Raw genomic sequence first — 20282 nt, forward strand, 5'->3', positions numbered from 1 at the left:
TGGATCTTGCCATCAGCTAGCATTTAAGTTAGAGAGAAATAAACTTGGTGAGATAGCTCCATGAAGATTGAAGACCACAATAAAATTGTTATACACAAGGTCTCAAAAGAATAGTTTGGAGATAAAAATGTGGCATAAAAGAAATGTTCTTTACTTTCATATAAATTATTCAAAAAATATTTAGAGAAAACAATCAATAGGCCACAGTTGCACAGTAATTCCAGATGAACAGACCCTATATGTTTGGCTTACTACTTTATCCTTAAAGTTTTATTTATAACACCAGTAATTAATATGAATCTAGCAGTGATAGTACAGTCTACTAACAAGTGATAGGATAGTACAGTCATTCTCATCAGATTGATTCAGAATAAAGAATTTAGACAGGTTGATTTAAAGGAAAGTAAGATAGTGATCACCAGTCTTAAACGTGATTTGGCCTTGGTGTTCAACAATTGAGTTTCCAGCTCCTTGGGGTGAGGGGGATCTGAATGAATTCCCTCAAGGATCCTATATGAGTCACTTTGTTTTGATACATTTTTTTAGCAACAGCTTTAGCACTTTGAACTTCGTGGATGAGGGATGATGAGTTTGAGAGGGAGATATGTTTGGCTATTTTCAAAGCTCTATTGTAGTTTTTAATTACAGTGATAGTTACAAGTGTAGATATTAAGATATTACAGGTGTAGATATGCATTATCTGTAAGGCCACAGATGTCAAGCAGATATGGCTCCTGTGTTAGAAGGTGGTCGACTGAAAAGTGATCACCTAAAGGGGGCAGCAGATGTCCGTCTTCAGCTGAATGTTACACTATGCCAAAGAGAGCGCAAGAAAGAGCTGAACATCTTCAGGTTTGTTTTGGGCCTAGGCAAATGACTTACTTTGGCCAATAGAATGTTTAAAAAGTATTTATCATTCATGTAGAATCTTGAAAAAATTGCTTGCATGAGTTCATCTCCTCTTTTGGAATCCTGCTACCATAAGTACAAGCTTAGGCTAACCTGCCTGAGGATGGAAGGCCACAAAAGGAAGGAAATGTATCCTAGACAACCAGCCTTGAGCTAGCTGATTTCTAAACATGAGGGAGCCCAACCAAGATCAGCAGAAACACACTACTGAAGCTGACTACAAACACATGCTAAGTACAGCTAGGCCTGGCCTAGATCAGCAAAATTGCTCAGTAACCTCACAGATTCATGAGAAATAATAAATGACATTGGTGTTTAACACTGAGGTTTCATGGTTATTGGTTAGACAGCTATAATGAAGCATCAGATAACTGGTACACCTGCCATGGAAAGTGGTCAGTACATGTTAGCTATAGACACTCATATCTCATTGATTCTACGGTGCTTAGATGAGGTGCCTTCTTGAATTTTTTAGAAGACATCTATAGAAAGTTTTCACTCAGTAGCACTATAATTGCCACCTGACTGACATTGACTATTATATCCATCAATTCTAAGATGCATCCTGAATTTTAAAGATGCCAAAATGCATAAATTATGCTTATTGTAGAAAATATTATCAAGAATCCTCAGGATAGTTGATGCTTTTGAGTGTAGCTGGAACCCAACTCTTTGGAGCCAAAATATATTGTAAAAATGGAGGTTGTCAGCATGATACAATATAAAATAAGAATTTTGGGTTTCTAAAGAACAATAGGAGCTGGAGAATGTGTGGCAAAAGGTAGTCTTTGTTAAAGTAGGTCAACACTGTCCTCTTTGACCTCCTAGATGACCAAGGAGGAGCAGATTGGGTGACTCAGGAATATTCTCTGAGTTGCTTAAATAGTACAAGGACAAAGGCTTAAGAAACAAAGCTTTCTTTCACACTTACAGTTTGAGGTTATAAAATATGTTCCCTCGGGTCTCCTTGTGCTGAATTAGTATGGTGTTTAATTAAGCTGCCTATAAATGGTGTTGGAACAGACAGGGAAAGTTTAAATATTACAATTAAAGACACTCATTTATGTTTTGCTTTTTATGTTTCCTTAGGGTCTGTACATTACACAGAGACAAATTACTATTTTATACTATTATCTCAATCTTTTATAATCTTTAGTAGATTGGGCTAAAGGGGTTTATATTGGGCAGTCAGACTTGTAATGGATATTTACAAATATCACAAAAAGTCAATACTTTCATTTTATTATTTTATATTATTTTGGACCAAAACAGGCCCTAGGTTGAAACCTACCCTTAATTCCAGAATAATCTTCTCCTGCTGAAGATAAAGCATATACTCCTTCAAAAAAGAAACCCCAAATTCTATAAACACCTTATGTAGACTCCAGTGGTTACTGCAACCATCTCCCCAAACTGTTTGAAAAAATGGTGGCACTACAGGGATCCTGAGTGTCCCTTCATAGCAAAATCCCAGAAGTAAGCAGTTATCAGTCAAGAGAAATTAGGATGCTATAGGTGAGTGCTGAGCTTATCCTGGGTCCTCTTTCTGCCAGGGGATTCCTCTTCCTCCCTTGTGTCCATGTCTAAGGTGTTACCTTGAATTATTCACCTTGGGAATCAGGCTACTGAATTATTCCCCTTACCTAAAATAAAGCTTTGATTTCCTGCCCAGACCTCTTGTGGCTTCCAGGAGGAGCAAATTCTGGTTCCACTGTATACTAGGCCTGTGACCTTGACTAAGTTTTCTGGTTTTGAAATTCATTTCTTTGTTAAAGATTTGCTGGTGGTGGTTAGTAATACTGCCTTATAATGTATGGTGAAACTTAGGAACAGCAACTGTCCATAAAGACAAGACATAAAGAGGTTACTTCCCATTCTCCTATCTTTGTTCTTTCTTTTCTGTTCTTTTCTTTGGCATGGGGGTGTTATTTTAAATCCTGAGTTTCTCTCTCTCTGGGCCTGGTATAGCTACCACACCTTAATGCCAAACATCTGCCTAAATGTCCAGATTTCCTCCCTCTCAGATGGTGCGTGTCTGTGTCCCCTTGTGACGGGGCAGTCTCCTTTGTGATGAATTTCCCTGAAGCGACCACCAACCTAGATGACCACTGCTCATCTTACACTATGACACAGTTTCTCTAACTGAATGTGTTGCTGACTATCCATGGGCATGCTGTGATCTCTTTCCCTGCCCAAGAAAGTCCTGAGACACACTGCCTCTCCTTTGTAGCACTGGAATCAGTGGCAACCAGGTAAGGGACAATGTGTATGAATCAGTGCAGCTCATTACTATTTTACATACGTGTAAATTGAGGTTTAGAAAAGCTAAGTAAATCACAGATTCTATAGCTACTAAGTGGCAGAGTCAGTATATAACCTCAGGTAGTAAGACACCACAGTTCTCTGTTTCCCTCCAGTTGAAGCCATCCTCAGGTGAGCATTAGTCATTTTCAGACTCAAACAAACTCTCAGGCAAACTGGATATGTTTGAGAAGTTCTTGGGAGCTTGGGGGAAAAGGTCACCATGGTTCTGTTATAAAAGGAGCTATTAATACACTTGTGCTCACAAATGATCAGATTTGGGACCTTGTTAAGGTTTTCTCAGGGGTCAAAAATCAGTAGAGTTTCAGGTACACTGTGGCAAATGACAAAGAGGGAACTAGATTCCCATGGTCGAGTCTATGCACACCAAAGAATGAAACAACTTCTGGGTATAAAGAGAAAGACAGGGCCACATGCCCTTCCCTCTCTTGGACTCTACCCTCTGCCCTATGGCATATGAAGCTACAGGATATTTGTATGAGAGCCAGATTTGTTGCTAACCAGAAGAAACTTCCCTCCTAATTATATGAAACAATGCCACTTGATTAAAAATAAGTCCTCTCAGTGACTGTAAATTAAATAAGGGCATCAGGAATAGTATTTCTTGAAGCAGAAACATAGTGTATGTATTTCTGTGCTTGTACTTCAATATCAAAACTTCGTTATTTAAAAACATAAAGATTCAAGGAGATTTTAAGATGCTTCTATTTGCCTCTCTTCAGGAAGCTTCATCTTTAGCTTTAAGGTCTTGGGATATGAGGTCATCTAATAATTTTCCTTGCCTTTTGGCAATTTCAGGGTATGAAAACTATTTTTTTCCAACACATGCTTTATTACATATAAAGAAAATGTTTTTTCTTTAACCTTTCAAAAATTAAAATTTATTAGGATACATGTGTGGTCACCAGCTCTTGCTTCAGAAACTGTTCTTGTTTGAAAGTCACAGAAATGAACTCTACTTAAAATGTAGGAGAGAGATTTATTGGGGAGAAGACAGCAGGAACCTCAGCAGAGATTCTACCAAAGCAACAGTCTGGTTCATGCACTTCTTAGCTTCAGACATTGCCTTACTCTTAGTATCATTAATCAAGATTCACAGTCCTGAAAAAGAAGATCCAATTGACCAAGATTGGGACACCAACTTACATCTTGGCTTTTATAGGAGATGGAAGAGAGGCGATATGTCCTCCTTGACTCTCATCAGGGAGAGGTGGCAGAGGGAGGTTGGGCTTAGGTTCTGCCAAGAACTTTGGCAAATTACCCAAATTACACTTTGGAAAATTACCCAAATAAGAGATGGGCAGGCTATAGAAACAGAGGTAAAGGGTTGAATGTTAACAAGTCAGGAACAAACAAAATTTTTTTTCTAGGAAAAAAATATATATAAGGACTATATATAATGTGTATGTGTGTATCTTGCCTTATATAATGCACATATTTCTGGTAAGCTTTCTTATTTCAGCTATAAAAAGGTAACCATTTATTTGTAATAATTTGGGCATTGCATCTCTTCACAGCTAGTAATGAAAAACAGAGCCACAGGTTGATTTTGTTTAAAAGTTGAATTGTTCTGTAATGGCTTTCTCCAAGGGAAAGAGGCTGAATATGTAATTGAGATCCCTTGGGGAAGAGGATTCTGAATTCTGCCAGCAGGAAGCTCCTCTCTTGAATAGACCTTGATGGAAGATTTCATCACAGATCCCATCACTTCAACCAGACAATTATCCTTTAAGGACTGAATGTTCTGATATCCCTTTCTTTTTCTTTGTGTCTGTGATCATGTGTGTGATTTTTCTTTGTAAGATGCATGTGATTTCAACTCTGGCTAGAATGATTGATTTTATCCTCTTTTTCAAGGAATCATATTTGTTAGTTGAGTGCCTGCTAAGAGCCTCTGTTTTTCTTTAAAGTCTATTTATGGTGATAAGGATTTCCTTGAGGGACACCATCCCGGGACACATTTTCTCTTTTCCAGAAAACTGGGACACAGAAATCCCATGCTTGATATCTTGGTTTTCTTGTCCTTTCCTACTGATGAACCCCCTGCTAGCCACTCTTTCAGGCAATTCTAGTAAGACATAATGTCTTCTGATAAGACATAATGTAACCTGGTACTTAGGAAAATTATGCTGTTATTTGTTTTGTCTGCACAAAGATTACAAGCAAGGAAAAACGTTCCCTTTATCTCTTTCAAGAAAAATCAATAATTGGGGTTTTTGTGGCCATCTCTGAGAATCTGCACTTAAGAGTTGGCCATTAAATGTGGCTATAACCAAAACCCGATGCCTCCAAGTGGTCTATAATCAGAGCCTAGGGACTAAGGGGGCTTCTAGCCCTAGGGACCCTGCATACTTAGGGATTTCAAGTCCATTCAAATTTTATTTAATACAGAGTGATAAAAATTAAGGCTGAGTTTGCCAAGTTAGTACATTAAAATGAAAACAAAACAAAAAATAAAACACTAAAACCAAACTTCCAGCAGTTAACAATGGAATTCAAAAAGATGTTTTTATCGCCAAAAGGATGAAAGCACATAATCTCAAATGAAAGGATGATAATTTATTTTGAATAAATTTAGTTTTATGAAAAACACATACTTTATTTTCTTATTTTCTCTTATATTTAAAACATGCCTCATTGAAACCATCAGCATTACCCTCTATAATGAAGATAAATCTCCCAAATTTAACAGTGAGTGAAGGAAGCTAGACACAAAATTGATTATGTTGCATAGTTCCATTTATAGAAGTGATATAAACAGGAGAAACTGATCTCTGCTGCTCTGGGTTAAGGCAATGGGTTTTCATCAAGGGATAGATGGAATTATCTGGACAGTAATGAGGGTGGGACATTTCTAGGATATCAGTGATGTTTTGTTTCTTGATCCAAGTAATTCTACATACATCGATTCACTTTGTGAAAATTCAGCAAGATTTACACTATTTTAATGTATTTTGTGGTATATTCTGCTTCAGTTAAAATAAATAAAAAGTAAAGGCTATGTCATTAAAGCCCTGTATAGACCCACTTGGCATTTGGAAAGCACTGATCTGGTTTGGTTTCCCTTTTGACAGATGAGGAAACTGAGGACCTGAGAGGGAAACTATATAATTCAAAGTCCTGAAGCAAATCAGTGATTCAGCTGAGCATGGAGTCCAGGCTTCCTCAGTTGAGTCCAGGGTCCTTGCCATGCTGCAGGCTCCTTCATCCTGAGATAATCATTGTGCTGAAGGCATCTCTGCCAGGCAGGGCCCAACTTCCAGGAAGGTGCATGTTCAGGTGCTTGTACCTGGCAGACATTTATTCCATACTTATTGAGTAAGACCTAGAATGCATATTGCTGTTACCTATCTTCAGCCAGGGAACTGGATGCCTCTTGATAGTTAGCTTACCTCTGTCATACTTATAAAATGGTCATTTTATTATCTCTTTAAGAAAATATATATTTCCCTTATTTTTCAAGAAAAACTTCTCTCCTTGAACTCTTGAAGCTCTCCAGCCGTTCTTTTTCTTTCTAGTGGGTCTCCTGCCCTTCTCCTTACAGATAGGCTGAATATCCCTCTGTCTTAGCAAATATGATTTAAAAAAAAAAAAAAAGCAAAACAAACAAAAGTAGCCTCTTTGTTTGTTCCTAATAGTGAGTAATATGTATTGGGTATCCATCATGTGTGCACCTGCCAGCCCAGCCCACGACCAGGCAAGTCCAGATTCCCTTTTGAATTATTTCTTTACATCTTCCAATTGTTTAAGGAAGACAGGTAGTCATTCATTCTTTCTTCTCCTCATGTCCAGTTTTCCCCGCCAACCCATGGTTATTTGCACTGGTCTGTGGACACTGTTTTATTGAAGGATGTCCAAGTTTTCCTTGTTGGATGTCCCTATATCCTAATTTTCATGGGATAGTTAGAGTATCTGCAGTCCTGAAGCTCATATTAATGTACCCCTGTTTTAATTATTTTTTAGTTAATTTATTTAATTGGAGGCTAATTACTTTACAATATTGTAGTGGTTTTTGCCATACATTGACATGAATCAGCTGTGGGTGTACATGTGTCCCATGGTCCTGAAGCCCCTCCCACCTCCCACCTCACTCCCCATCCCATCCCTCAGGGTTGTCCCAGTGCACTGGCTTTGAGTGCCTCATTTCATACCTTGAACTTGGACTGGTGATCTGTTTCACATATGGTAGTATACCTGTTTCAGTGCTATTCTCTCAAATCGTCCCACTCTCCCCTTCTCCCACAGGGTCCAAAAGTCTGTTCTTTATATCTGTCTCTTTTTCTATCTCACATATAGGGTCATCATTACCATTTTTCTAAATTCCATATATATATATATATATATATATATATATATATATATGCATTAAAATACTGAATTGGTGTTTTTCTTTCTGACTTACTTCACTCTGTATAATAGGCTTTACTTTCATGAACCTCATTAGAACTGATTCAAATGTATTCTTTTTAATCAGTTCAGTTCAGTCGCTCACTCGTGTCCAACTCTTTGCGACCCCATGAACCGCAGCATGCCAGGCCTCCCTGTCCATCACCAACTCCCAGGGTTTACCCAAACTCATCTCCTTTGAGTTGGTGATGTCATCCAGCCATCTCATCCTCTGTCTTCCCCTTCTCTTCCTGCCCCCAATCCTTCCCAGCATCAAGATGTTTTCCAATGAGTCAACGCTTTGCAAGAGGTGGGCAAAGTATTGGCGTTTCAGCTTCAACATCAGTCCTTCCAATGAAAACCTAGGACTGATCTCCTTTATAATGGACTGGTTGGAGCTCCTTGCACTCCAAGGGACTCTCAAGAGTCTTCTCCAGCACCGCAGTTCAAAAGCATCCATCTTCTGCGCTCACCTTTCTTTATAGTCCAACTCTCACATCCCTACATGACTCCTGGAAAAACCATAGCCTTGACTAGACGGACCTTTGTTGACAAAGTAGTGTCTCTGCTTTTTAATATGCTGTCTAGGTTGGTCATAACTTTCCTTCCAAGGAGTAAACGTCTTCTAAATTCATGGCATAGCTGAGTAATATTCCATTGTGTATATGTACCACAGCTTTCTTATTCATTCGTCTGCTGATGGACATCTAGGTTGCTTCCATGTCCTAGCTATTGTAAACAGTGCTGTGATGAACATGGGGGTACACGTATCTCTTTCAATTCTGGTTTCCTTGATATGTATGCCTAGCAGTAGGTTTGCTGGGTCATACGGCAGTTGTATTTCCAGTTTATAAAACTTATAAAGTTTATAATACCTTATAAAGGTATCTCCACACTGTTCTCCAGAGTGGCTGTACTAGTTTGCATTCCCACCAACAGTGTAAGAGGGTTCCCTTTTCTTCGCACCCTCTCTAGCTTTTTTGGTTGTTGACTTTTTGATAGCAGCCATTCTGACCCCTGTGAGATGGTGCCTCATTGTGGTTTTGATTTGCATTTCTCTGATAATGAGTGATGTTGAGCATCTTTTCATGTGTTTGTTAGCCATCTGTATGTCTTCTTTGGAGAAATGTCTGTTTAGTTCTTTGGCCCATTTTTTGATTGGGTTGTTTATTTTTCTGGTATTGAGCTGCATGAGCTCCTTGTATATTTTTGAGATTAATTCTTTGTCAGTTGCTTCATTTGCTATTATTTTCTCCTTTCTGAAGGCTTTTTCACCTTACTTATAGTTTCCTTTGTTGTGCAAAAGCTTTTAAGTTTAATTAGGTCCCATTTGTTTATTTTTGCTTTTATTTCCATTACTCAGGTAGGTGGGTCACAGAGGATCCTATTTATGTCACAGAGTGTTTTGCCTATGTTTTCCTCTAAGAGTTTTATAGTTTCTGGTCTTACATGTAGATGTTTAATCCATTTTGAGTTTATTTTTGTGTATGGTGTTAGAAAGTATTCTAGTTTCATTCTTTTACTTGTGGTTGACCAGTTTTCCCAGCACCACTTGTTAAAGAGATAGTCTTTTCTCCATTGTATATTCTTGCCTCCTTTGTCACAGATAAGGTGTCCATAGGTGTGTTGATATATCTCTGGGCTTTCTGTTTTTTTCCATTGATCTATATTATCTGTCTTTGTGCCAGTACCATACTGTCTTGATGACTGTAGCTTTGTAGTATAGTCTGAAGTCAGGCAGGTTGATTCTTCCAGTTCCATTCTTCTTTCTCAAGATTGCTTTGGCTATTTGAGTTTTTTTGTATTTCCATACAAATTGTGAAAGTATTTGTTCTAGTTCTGTGAAAAATACTGTTGGTAGCTTGATAGGGATTGCATTGAATCTATTGATTGCTTTGATTAGTATACTCATTTTCACTATATTTATTATTCCAATCCATGAACATGGTTTATTTCTCCATCTATGTGTGTCCTCTTTGATTACTTTCATCAGTATTTTACAGTTTTCTATATAGAGGTCTTTTGTTTCTTTAGGTAGATTTATTCCTAAGTATTGTATTATTTTCGTTGCAATGGTGAATGGAATTGTTTCCTTAATTTCTCTTTCTGCTTTCTCCTTGTTAGTGTATGGAAATGCAAGGGATTTATGTGTATTAATTTTATATCCTGCAGCTTTACTATATTCGTTGATTAGCTCTGGTGTTTTTTTTTAGGGTTTTCTATGTAGAGGATTGTGTCATCTGCAAACACTGAGAGTTTTACTTCTTCTTTTCCCATCTGGATTCCTTTCATTTCTTTTTCTTCTCTGATTGCTATGGCTAAAACTTCCACAAGTATTTTGAATAGTAGTGATGAGTGTGGATACCCTTGTTTTGTTCCTGACTTTAGGGGAAATGCTTTCAATTTTTCACCATTGAGGATAATGTTTGCTGTTGGTTTATCATATATGGCTTTTACTATGTTGAAGTATGTTCCTTCTGTGTCTGCTTTCTGGACAGTTTTTATCAGAAATGGATATTGAATTTTGTCAAAGGCTTTCTCTGCATCTATTGAGATAATCATATGGTTTTTATCTTTCAATTTGTTAATGTGGTGTATCACATTGATTGATTTGCAAATATTGAAGAATCCTTGCATCCCTAGGATAAAGCCCAGTTGGTCATTATGTATGATTTTTTTAATATGTTGTTGGATTCTGTTTGCTAGAATTTTGTTGAGGATTTTTAAATCTGTTCATCAGTGATATTGGCCAGTTCAGTTCAGTTCAGTTTAGTCACTGAGTCATGTCCGACTCTGTGACCCCATGAACCGCAGCACGCCAGGCCTCCCTCTCTATCACCAACTCCTGGAGTTCACCCAAACCCATGTCCATTTCGTCGGTGATGCCATCCAGCCATCTCATCCTCTGTCGTCCCCTTCTCCTCCTGCCCCCAATCCTTCCCAGCATCAGGGTCTTTTCCAATGAGTCAGCTCTTTGCATGAGGTGGCCAAAGTATTGGAGTTTCAGCTTCAACATCAGTCCTTCCAATGAACACCCAGGTCTGATCTCCTTTAGGATGGACTGGTTGGATCTCCTTGCAGTCCAAGGGACTCTCAAGAGTCTTCTTCAACGCCACAGTTCAAAAGCATCAATTCTTCTGTGCTCAGCTTTCTTTATATTGGTCTGTAGCTTTCTTTTTTTGTGTGGCATCTTTGTCTGGTTTTGGTATTAGGATTATGGTGGCATCATAGAATGATTTTGGCAGTTTATCTTCCTCTGCAATTTTCTGGAAAAGTTTGAGTAGGATAGGTGTTAGCTCTTCTCTCAATTTTTCATAGAATTCCCCTGTGAAGCCATCTGTGGACCCCTGTTTTTACATTTACAAAAATCGCACAGACTGGAGAGTAAATTACATGGTCAAGACTATCTCCTAGTCACAATTTAAATGGTCATTACTCAGGCCTTGTTCTCACTGACACTTGTCACACTGCTGCTGCTAAGTCACTCCAGTCGTGTCCAACTCTGTGCGACCCCATAGATGGCAGCCCACCAGGCTCCGCCATCCCTGGGATTCTCCAGGCAAGAATACTGGAGTGGGTTGCCATTTCCTTCTCCAATGCATGAAAGTGAAAAGTGAAAGTGAAGTCGCTCAGTCGTGTCTGACTCTTAGCGACCCCATGGACTGTAGCCTACCAGGCTCCTCCGTCCATGGGATTTTCCAGGCAAGAGTACTGGAGTGAGGTGCCATTGCCTTCTCCCTTGTCACACTGGGAATGTGTGTATAGCGATTTTGAGCATAGGCTTTGACATAGTGTTCTGAATCAATTCCTAGCTCTCTTGTGTAGGAGATATCTGACCCTAAGCAACTTCATTGATCATTCTGATTCTTAGTTTCTTCATCTGTAAAAAGAAACTAGTAATAATGGAGTTGCATTGTATCAACCAGAAAATTATTGAAAGTATTTTGTTCAGGGCCTGGCACAGAGTTAGCAGGAGGTCAGACCAGTTCTCAGTGTATCTTCCTTGTTGACTCTAACTCTGAGTTCCCTGCATTGTCATTTTGTCTCGGATAAAGTTTCTTGAGATTCATCTGTCCTATCAGCATTTACTGACAGCACAGTCACTGTGGTTGCCATGTTTAGGGTTTCTGTATTTGACACTATATTTGACACTACAGTAGTGCCTTATTATTAAGCTGTGGGCTGAGCAACCTGACCTCATGCATCCATAATCTCAGCTCTATCACTTAATAGCTGGATTTATTTGGAGAAGTCATTTTACTTGTTGTTGTTTTGGCTACTATAATTATAAAATGAGGTTTATAGTCATAACTAACTTCAAAGGTGTGACCTACTTCAAAGCAGTTATTATAAAGGTTCAGTGAGTTTGGCGTATACCATGTGCTTAGCACAGTACTTGGAACAGAGCAAGGAACCATAGAATGTTGGCTATTATTATCCTCAGGCATTAGATTAGATATTTTGGCCCTGCACTCATTCCTCCCTCTATCCTTCACATATATAAGAATTTATTCTTAATCCTGTGTACTTGTCCTTTCTGGAACCATCACAAATCCTCCCCTTACCTTCACATCACCCTTACCCTAGTTCAGACTTTTATTCTTTTTTTCCCCCCAAATGAAGAAGTAACAATTCTGTCATTTAAATATAGACATTATGTAGGAGACTTGTTTTAATTTACTTAGAATAGAAATTATGCCAGGGACAAAGTCTACACAGAGAAACAAGACAGAGAAATAGGTAAGTGCAGCTCCACAAGGCCAGCAGCTCTTTCTGTCAGGGTTACAAGTGGCCCATGGGTGTCTGCATGTTTGTCATCCCAACACATGGAAATGGAGGAGGACTAAATTCACTGGGTAACTGCTCTAACATGGAAAATTTGCAGATGTCAAGTAGCTCCATCTGTCTCAAACGGGACAGACAAAAGTAAATCACTCCATAGGCTGAGAACATATTCCTTCTTTTTTATCTAGTAGAATAACTTCATAATTAGTTTTCCTGCCCACAACCTGCCCTTCTTCCATCTACTGTCTTTGGTAAATGAGTTGAATTTTCCTGAATCACATTGATGATCATGTGATTCTTTTGATAGTAAGAAATCCTCTGATGATTCCTCCATTGTCTACTGGTTAAATTTCAAACTCTTAATTCCTGCTACTCAAGTTCTCCCTCTCTTATCTTTCAAACATTGTTTCTCTTTTATACATATTTCTGCACCCAGTGGCCCAGCCTAAAGGACTCATTCCCTCCTCCTCATGTCTGACTGAACTACCTCATTGTACACATTGTTTTCATTGTTCCATCCATCTCAGTATTCTCCCCTCTCTAAATGTCCAATTAATACGCTCCTTTGAAGTTCAACTCAGATGTCATCTTCACTTTGACTGCCCTCTACCCCTAAAATGGAAGGATTTGCTGCATCCCATGTATTCCTCTGAGATACTGTCTTCTTCTTTCCAGTAGGTGCAACACTTTCTACCTTGTTTTCTGTCTGAATACAATTATTTTCCCCACAAGATCAGCATTTACAAATGCTTAGTCTTCTTGTCTATTTGTCCTTTATCCTTTATCATCAGTATCATCATCCAGTATCTGTCATCCGGTATCATCAGTTTGCATCAGCATGCCAGGTAGGAAAGTGGTGGGGGTGACTTGATTTAATTAATCCCATTCTTTGCAGGAACTGAAACTTCTGTGGAGGTCACTGCAAAAACCATGAACAGCTCTAATCCTGTCTTGCAGAAATGTAGAACTGAATGGAGGAGAAAGAGTGCACACACTTGGAAATGACTTCAGAACATTCTCAAAGCAGCACATAAACAGGTGCAGATTAATGAAGTGCCCATGGAGTTGATCAGTGCTGAGAGGAAGCAGAGCAGGGATTGCTCATCAGCCTTGCAGCAAAATGTGTGAAGGATGTGCAGAGAAGGGGTGTTTTATAGAGAGAATGGAAAGAGGAAAGGCAAAAGTATTGTCTGAAAAGAAAGGGACAGTTATTCTGGTGTGCAGGATGTCTATTTCCTCAACTGTGTGAGGAGCAATCCTGGTTCTATATTGGAAAAGTTTAGGCCCAAATTACCCATGTCCTCAGGCCCCAACTTAGAACACTGAGGAATTCAGTCCTTCATGTTTAGTAGTAAGAAGATATACTTTGGAGTCAAGTATGATGGGTTAAATCTTCTTTTACTTATCAAGCATATGATTCTGGGCCCATCACTCCCCCTCTTTAAGCTTCAGTTTAAGCCCAGAAGTCTTCAGTACAGCTTGAGGTGCACAACACAGGATCTAGCAGTAGATTAAAATCTACCTTTTGAGTACTGCCTGTGTGACCTTGGAAAAGTCTCTTAACATCTCTGAGCTTCCTCAGCCTGATGGGATATCCATGAAGGTAATTGAAATAGTGTACATAAGAGCCTGCAATATCAGTAAAGATCAATGCATTTTAGATGATATTATCAGCATTATTTGCTAGATTCTTAGGTTCAGTATCCTTATCTTAAAATGGGAAAATTAATAATCATTTACTGCCTAAGACTAATCAGAAAGATGTGGCATCACTGTATTTAATCAGTTGTGTAATACTGTGGTTAACATTTATCTTCCATGCTAGAATGAAAGGATTCAGAGCTTTGTCTGTCTTAAACACTGGATGCCTGGTACTAAACACCATTTCTAAGACAGTGTGAAGTAATATACAGATAAACAGGAGGGACTGAGGAGAAAAAGTTTTAGTGGTAATTATGAGACATGCACAGCTGGTAGATGGTAGATTTCTATGGACTAATGAATTGTGCAAATTATTTCCAGAGTTGTTGGAATGAGGCCATTTGCATTAAATATGCAGAGTATTTGTAACTAAGCTGCAGATTTTTTCTCCAGTGTATGTTCTTCTGTTTTATTTTTGCCTTATTGGCAATAAATTCATGCTCTTGCCCCCATATTCTCAAACTTTGTCCATTGATGCTTATAATTTTCTCTTATGGATTTTATTATTATACAAATTGAAAGATTTATGGGCAAAGAATCATCTTGGTTTTAAGAAAGTACTTACTGTTAGAATCTAAGGCATGATGTGTCTTCTGACAATTATTATAATTATTGAATAACCTTGATCAGATTGGATAAATTCCACAAATGTGGGGGATGAAGGGAGGAGAGGAGGAGGAAAAAAGAGAGAAGGAAAGAAAGAAAAAAGCAAAGGGAAAGATGTTTAGTTATTAATCAGCTTAGTTAGACTTGACTTTTTTCAACTTGAAATCTTGAAAGTGGCTAATACCTTCATTTGCTATGTTACTAAGTGTCTACTATATGCAGTGTTGTAAAGTGTTGTATTAGGTGGTGTGGAGATCAGAGAGAAGAACAGGGCACAGTCTCTGCTCTCATGTTCTTCTATCTTATTTGTAGAGAGAAATATAAATCAGTAAAACTTGAGTAAGCCTCTGGAACACCTTGATTTTAGTCCAGAGATGTAGGCCAATGTGTTGAAGGAGTTTAGAAACTACTCGTATGAGGAATGATGAAAAGACCTCAGAGATGCTGTCTTAGAGAGGTTAAGTAGAAGCAGACTAGGAGTTTCAATGACTAATGGAGTTACATAGAGGAGTGTCAGATTAATTTCATGTGGCTCCAAGGGCAAGTGTTAAGATTGATCTATTTATCATTTCATTCATTCACTTATTTATTAAGCAATATGCATGCCAAGTCACTTCAGTCATGTTCGACTCTTTGCAACCTTATGTATGGACTGTAGCCTGCCAGGCTTCTCTGTTCATGGCATTCTCCAGGCAAGAATACTCGAGTGGGTCATCATGCCCTCCTCCAGGGGATCTTCCCGACCCAGGGATCAAACCTGTAAATCTTATGTTTCTTGCATTGGCAGGTGGCTTCTTTACCACTAGTGCAACCTGGGAAGCCCTATAGAGAACACCAGTTAAGTTTGACATTTTTGTAAATGCCAGAGAGAAAAGAATGCACAAAAATCTACACCCTAATGGAGAGTAATGCCCTAAAGTAAGATACAGAGAAGACCAGCATCAGGAGATGGAGTTCTTCAAGACCAAAGCTTTTAAAAAATGAATCATCTGTAGATAGGGTCAAAAATCTCTCATAGAACTTTCCAATTGTTAATACACAGAAAGCATTGACATATCCATTTACCAATGTATTCAACAAATATTACTATTTACCATAACCTATGAAGCATGCTACATACATGTGGCAAACACAAGGTTAAATAAAACAGACTAGATCTCTGTCTTCAAGGAGTTTATATTCTATGTAGAAGGAGAAGCACAACAAGCAATTATTCAACTAAATATGACAGTTTCAGGTAATGATATACATAAAAATGTATAATGGTAATAAGGAGAGTCAGAATGGGATTTTTTTAATTTATTTTTTTCATTGAGGGATAATCACTTTACAGAATTTTGTGGTTTTCTGTCATACATCAACAAGAATCAGCCATAGGTACACCCATGTCTCTTCTCTCCTGAACCTCCCTCCCATCTCCCGCCTCATCCCACCCTTCTAGATTGTCACAGAGAACTGTTTGAGTTTCGTGAGTCATACAGCAGTTTCTGAATGGGATATTTTAAATTGTATAATCACCTAGCAGTTCCTCTTTAGTGATTACCTTCAGGTAAAAAACTGCCTCACCCAAGGCCATGTTTCCTTCCAGGGGCCATTGAAGGAGTTTACATGTCATGAATCATCAAGTAAGCAGACAAAGACCTGGGCACCTCATCCTAATAAAAGACAGCCTTAATGGCCTTCCTGGCTCTAAAATTCCCCACACATTAGCTGAGACTTTCACTAAAATTGTAACACATTTCTACTTCTCCTTCCCCAAAACTTCCTTCTTCACTCCCTCACAGAGTTGGATCCAGAGAAGAACACTTGCCAGTAAGCTTCTGGCACACAAATCTCTGTTGTGAAGTCAGCTTGCCGGAATCTGCTTTCACGTGACCTGTCATGGACATCATTGATAAGGAGTTGACCATGTAAAAATACATCACGTCTACCCAGCCATTAGCATAAACTAATAAAATTGATGGCAGTATGGTACCATTATTGAAACAAGGCAGTCCCAGAAGATATGATTCCCAAACAAATATGATCCCAACCAGCTGTCTTCTCATGGATGTTCTCTCCTGACCAGATTGCCTTAATATTCCCTTCAGCTTGACTAATGTTGAGACAAGTCTACTTTTGACCATAGTTCCATGACTTCAGTTTTCTTAGGGTGCTTGTTAATACTTTAGAAAACTTGGATTTACAAATGTTTTTCTACCTACCTCATTGAGATATAAATCTTCTCCTAGCACTTGCCAGTTTTATAACCCAGGAGTGTCTTTCTTAAAGACAGAAACTATTACTTTAAATATCAAGAAAGCAGCCTAATTTCACAGTCTCTGTGGCAAAGTAGGAGACTGATTTTGCTGAGCACCAATTAGCAAACAGAGATGGTCTAATCACATTGACCAGATTCCTCTCTAAAGCCATCCAGGAGCTCACCAGTTACTTAAAAACTCTCTTGCCTTTTATTTTAGCACAGTTGAGCTCATTCTGCCTCTCCTTTTACAATAGTCTTGAATAAAATCTCTGTTGCCAGTTAAACTCTGTATAGTGCAATTTTTCTTTGACACCCCCTTTTTTCTATTAGACACTTTGGCAGGCTAGGTGGCTGGCAGGGGAAAACTAGAGTTTACCAGAGCTTGATTCTGCCAGCTGTAAACTCATGTTCTGGATTATTCTTCTGTGTTCCTCCTGGTTAGTACCCTAGGAGACTCTAAGAGTCCCCTTAGTTAGACTTCTGAAGGACAATAACAATATATCTGCTGATATCTCAGAAACACAATTTGATAATGAGATGGCAAAGAGCTGGTCTGGGAGAGCCAAGCATGGGAGCCAAGCCTGGGCTCTGGCTTGGCCTCAATGAGCAATTGAGATTTCAGACGTTCAGATCTGCATTAGCAAGCTCTAAAATTGGTACTGAGCATCTTAGAGTATGATTAATCTGGCTATTTCTAAAGACTCTCCCTGCTATGATTTCACATCAACTTCTCTGAGAATCTACATGGGCTTCAGAGTGCTTATTTGTTATGATTATATAATGGTCTGGGAGAAAGAAATGGCAACCGACTCCAGTATTCTTGCCTAGAGAATCCCGTGGACAGAGGAGCCTGGTGGGCTGCTGTCCACAGGGTTGCACAGAGTCGGACACGACTGAGCAACTTCACTTTCACTTTTCCCTTTCATGCACTGGAGAAGGAAATGGCAACCCACTCCAGTATTCTTGCCTGGAGAATCCCAGGGACGGCGGAGCCTGGTGGGCTGCCATCTATGGGGTCACACAGAGTTGGACACGACTGAAGTGACTTAGCAGCAGCAGCAGCAGCATTGTTACCTAGTTTTGCTATCTTTGTTTGCTTTATTATTATTTTTTCATTAGGATAAATTCCCAGCACTGAGATATCTAGGTCAAAGTGCATACCATTTTTATGGCTCTTGTTACCTGTTCAGATTATTGCCTCTTTGAAAGGTGGAAAAGCTTATTTTGCTGCCAGCACTGGTTGAATGCATGGGTATTTCACAGTCTTGACATCATTTTTTTTTACTATTTTTTTTTTTTTGTTATTAGGTGATTATTTTTATATAATTGCATGTACTTAATTGTGATCTAGTTTGTTTGTTCCTTCTATGTAGCATGACAAAGATTCTGGAGATGTGTTTCAGGTGTCTGTCCCTGGGCCCAATCTTCCCATTGAATCTTTTCATTGATTTCTCATAATTGTCTCTAGGTTTAAATAATTATTTCTGCAGCATTTAAATACTGTGGTGTGAAAAGTGGTAAAGGTAACATCTCAGTGGGATAAGTGCCAAGCATGATGGTATCTAGAGCAGGACTCATTCCTGGACTGTGAGAAAGGGTCCCTTCAGGCTTGGAGAGATGCATGTTGAGCTCACTTTCAGAATTGATTACATCATAACCCAAGCAACTATGAGGTATTATATAAAACCAACTAAGAATAGCTTAAAAAGGTAAGAAAATTCCTAGGGGTTGCTTTAGTTTAAGCACCCAGACAAGAAAGACAAAAAGTGTCTTGACTGGTGGTTCACAGGTTAGCTGGATATAGATGAGATTATGAGATGTATGTAGTTGCATACACACTGTAATGAGTTTAGCGTTTTGCTAAAAGGTTACACATATTTTGAAACAATTTGAAACAATATACAAAAGTATAAATTTGTAAATGATGGTTATTTTTCATTTCCAGTTTTGGGAAGCACATTGTGTTAAGATTTTAGGTATTTATATAGATTTTTAAATATTATTTGAAATAGTGTCATGAGATATTATGAGCATACAAGAAACAATAGTGAATACTATACTGAACATACTATACTATACTGAACGTTTATCTATTACTAGCCATCTTTATCAAATTTATCAAATTCCCATTTTTCAGATTTTTAACATGTCTGTTTTTTCTATGCTTGTACTCATTACTAGATTGACAATTGTTTCATTATTTCTTTCTTTTTAATATAATCAATCTGGATACAGTTCCTCTCCTTGCACTGACATTTTCTGAAGTCAGTTATTCTAGGATAATAGTTTGTAAAATATTACAATCACATGGAGAACTTTTAAAAAATATCTCCGTTATCTATGTCAAGATGTTTGAAAATGTCATTTAGGACTACTGTGTCCTTGCTGGGTATCTCATGGTCTCAAATTATGTTCTCCAAATTACTCAGTTATCACAAAGAAGAAAATAATGTATTCATAGTGAAGGAAATGGGACTCTACCTTAATCCTGTTATCAAAGCTAACATAACCAATATTGGGACAAAAATTTATCAGTATACACTGAAAGCAAATACCATCCCACTTCTGGCATTGAAAAAAAGGCATAAACTGGATCTAATTATGAGGACAGCTAAGACAAACTTAGCTGTTGAAGGACATTTTATAAAAGTAAAATGAAAGAAATAAGAACCTTTCTTCCCATTTAGAGCTCTCATACAGTGTGTACTGAACTGAAGCTAGTTCAGTAAGGTTGAAACTGGTCTACAGTTGGTCTATGTCTGACTCTTTGAGACACCTGATAGAGTGCCTAAAGAACTATGGACAGAGGTTCGTGACATTGTGCTGGAGACAGGGATCAAGACCATCCCCAAGAAAAGGAAATGCAAAAAAGCAAAAAGGCTATCTGAGGAGATCTTACAAATAGCTGTGAAAAGAAGAGAAGTGAAAAGCAAAAGAAAAAAGGAAAGATATACCCTTTTGAATGCAGAGTTCCAAAGAATAGCAAGGAGAGATAAGAAAGCCTTCCTCAGTAATCAATGCAAAGAAATAGAGGAAAACAATAAAATGGGAAAGACTGGAGATCTCAAGAAAATTAGAGATACCAAGGGAACATTTCATGCAAAGATTTGCAAAATAAAGGACAGAAATGGTATGGACCTAACAGAAGCAGATGATATTAAGAAGAGATGGCAAGAATACACAGAAGAACTATACAAAAAAGATCTTCATGCCCCAGATAATCACGATGGTATGACCACTCACCTAGAGCTAGACATCCTGGACTGTGAAGTCAAGTGGGACTTAGGAAACATCATAACGAACAAAGCTAGTGGAGGTGATGGAATTCCAG

At 38.4% G+C, this 20282-nt stretch overlaps 1 protein-coding gene and 1 long non-coding RNA gene across 11 annotated transcripts in view; both read left to right on the forward strand.

Moving 5' to 3' along the window:
• LOC145539473 (uncharacterized) overlaps positions 1-20282 on the forward strand; it is a 131106-nt gene that overhangs the window by 25512 nt on the left and 85312 nt on the right. The window contains exon 5 of one of the 9 annotated variants that reach the window (XM_081573548.1): positions 13298-14555. The exons of the other annotated variants lie outside the window; for them this stretch is intronic. The gene's annotated coding sequence lies outside the window, so the exon portion shown is untranslated. Of the gene's footprint in view, positions 1-13297; positions 14556-20282 lie in introns of those variants that run through there. 9 annotated transcript variants of the gene reach the window in all.
• Positions 3031-20282, forward strand: part of LOC145539474 (uncharacterized) — a 473974-nt gene continuing 456722 nt past the window's right edge. For both annotated transcript variants that reach the window (XR_014077844.1, XR_014077843.1), the window contains exon 1: positions 3031-3161. This is a non-coding gene — a long non-coding RNA (uncharacterized LOC145539474). The remainder of the gene's footprint in view (positions 3162-20282) is intronic.

This window comes from Giraffa tippelskirchi, chromosome 2 (genome assembly GCF_054371585.1).
Source record: "Giraffa tippelskirchi isolate mGirTip1 chromosome 2, T2T-mGirTip1v1.2.pri, whole genome shotgun sequence".
In the NCBI taxonomy this organism is placed as follows: Eukaryota; Metazoa; Chordata; class Mammalia; order Artiodactyla; family Giraffidae; genus Giraffa; species Giraffa tippelskirchi.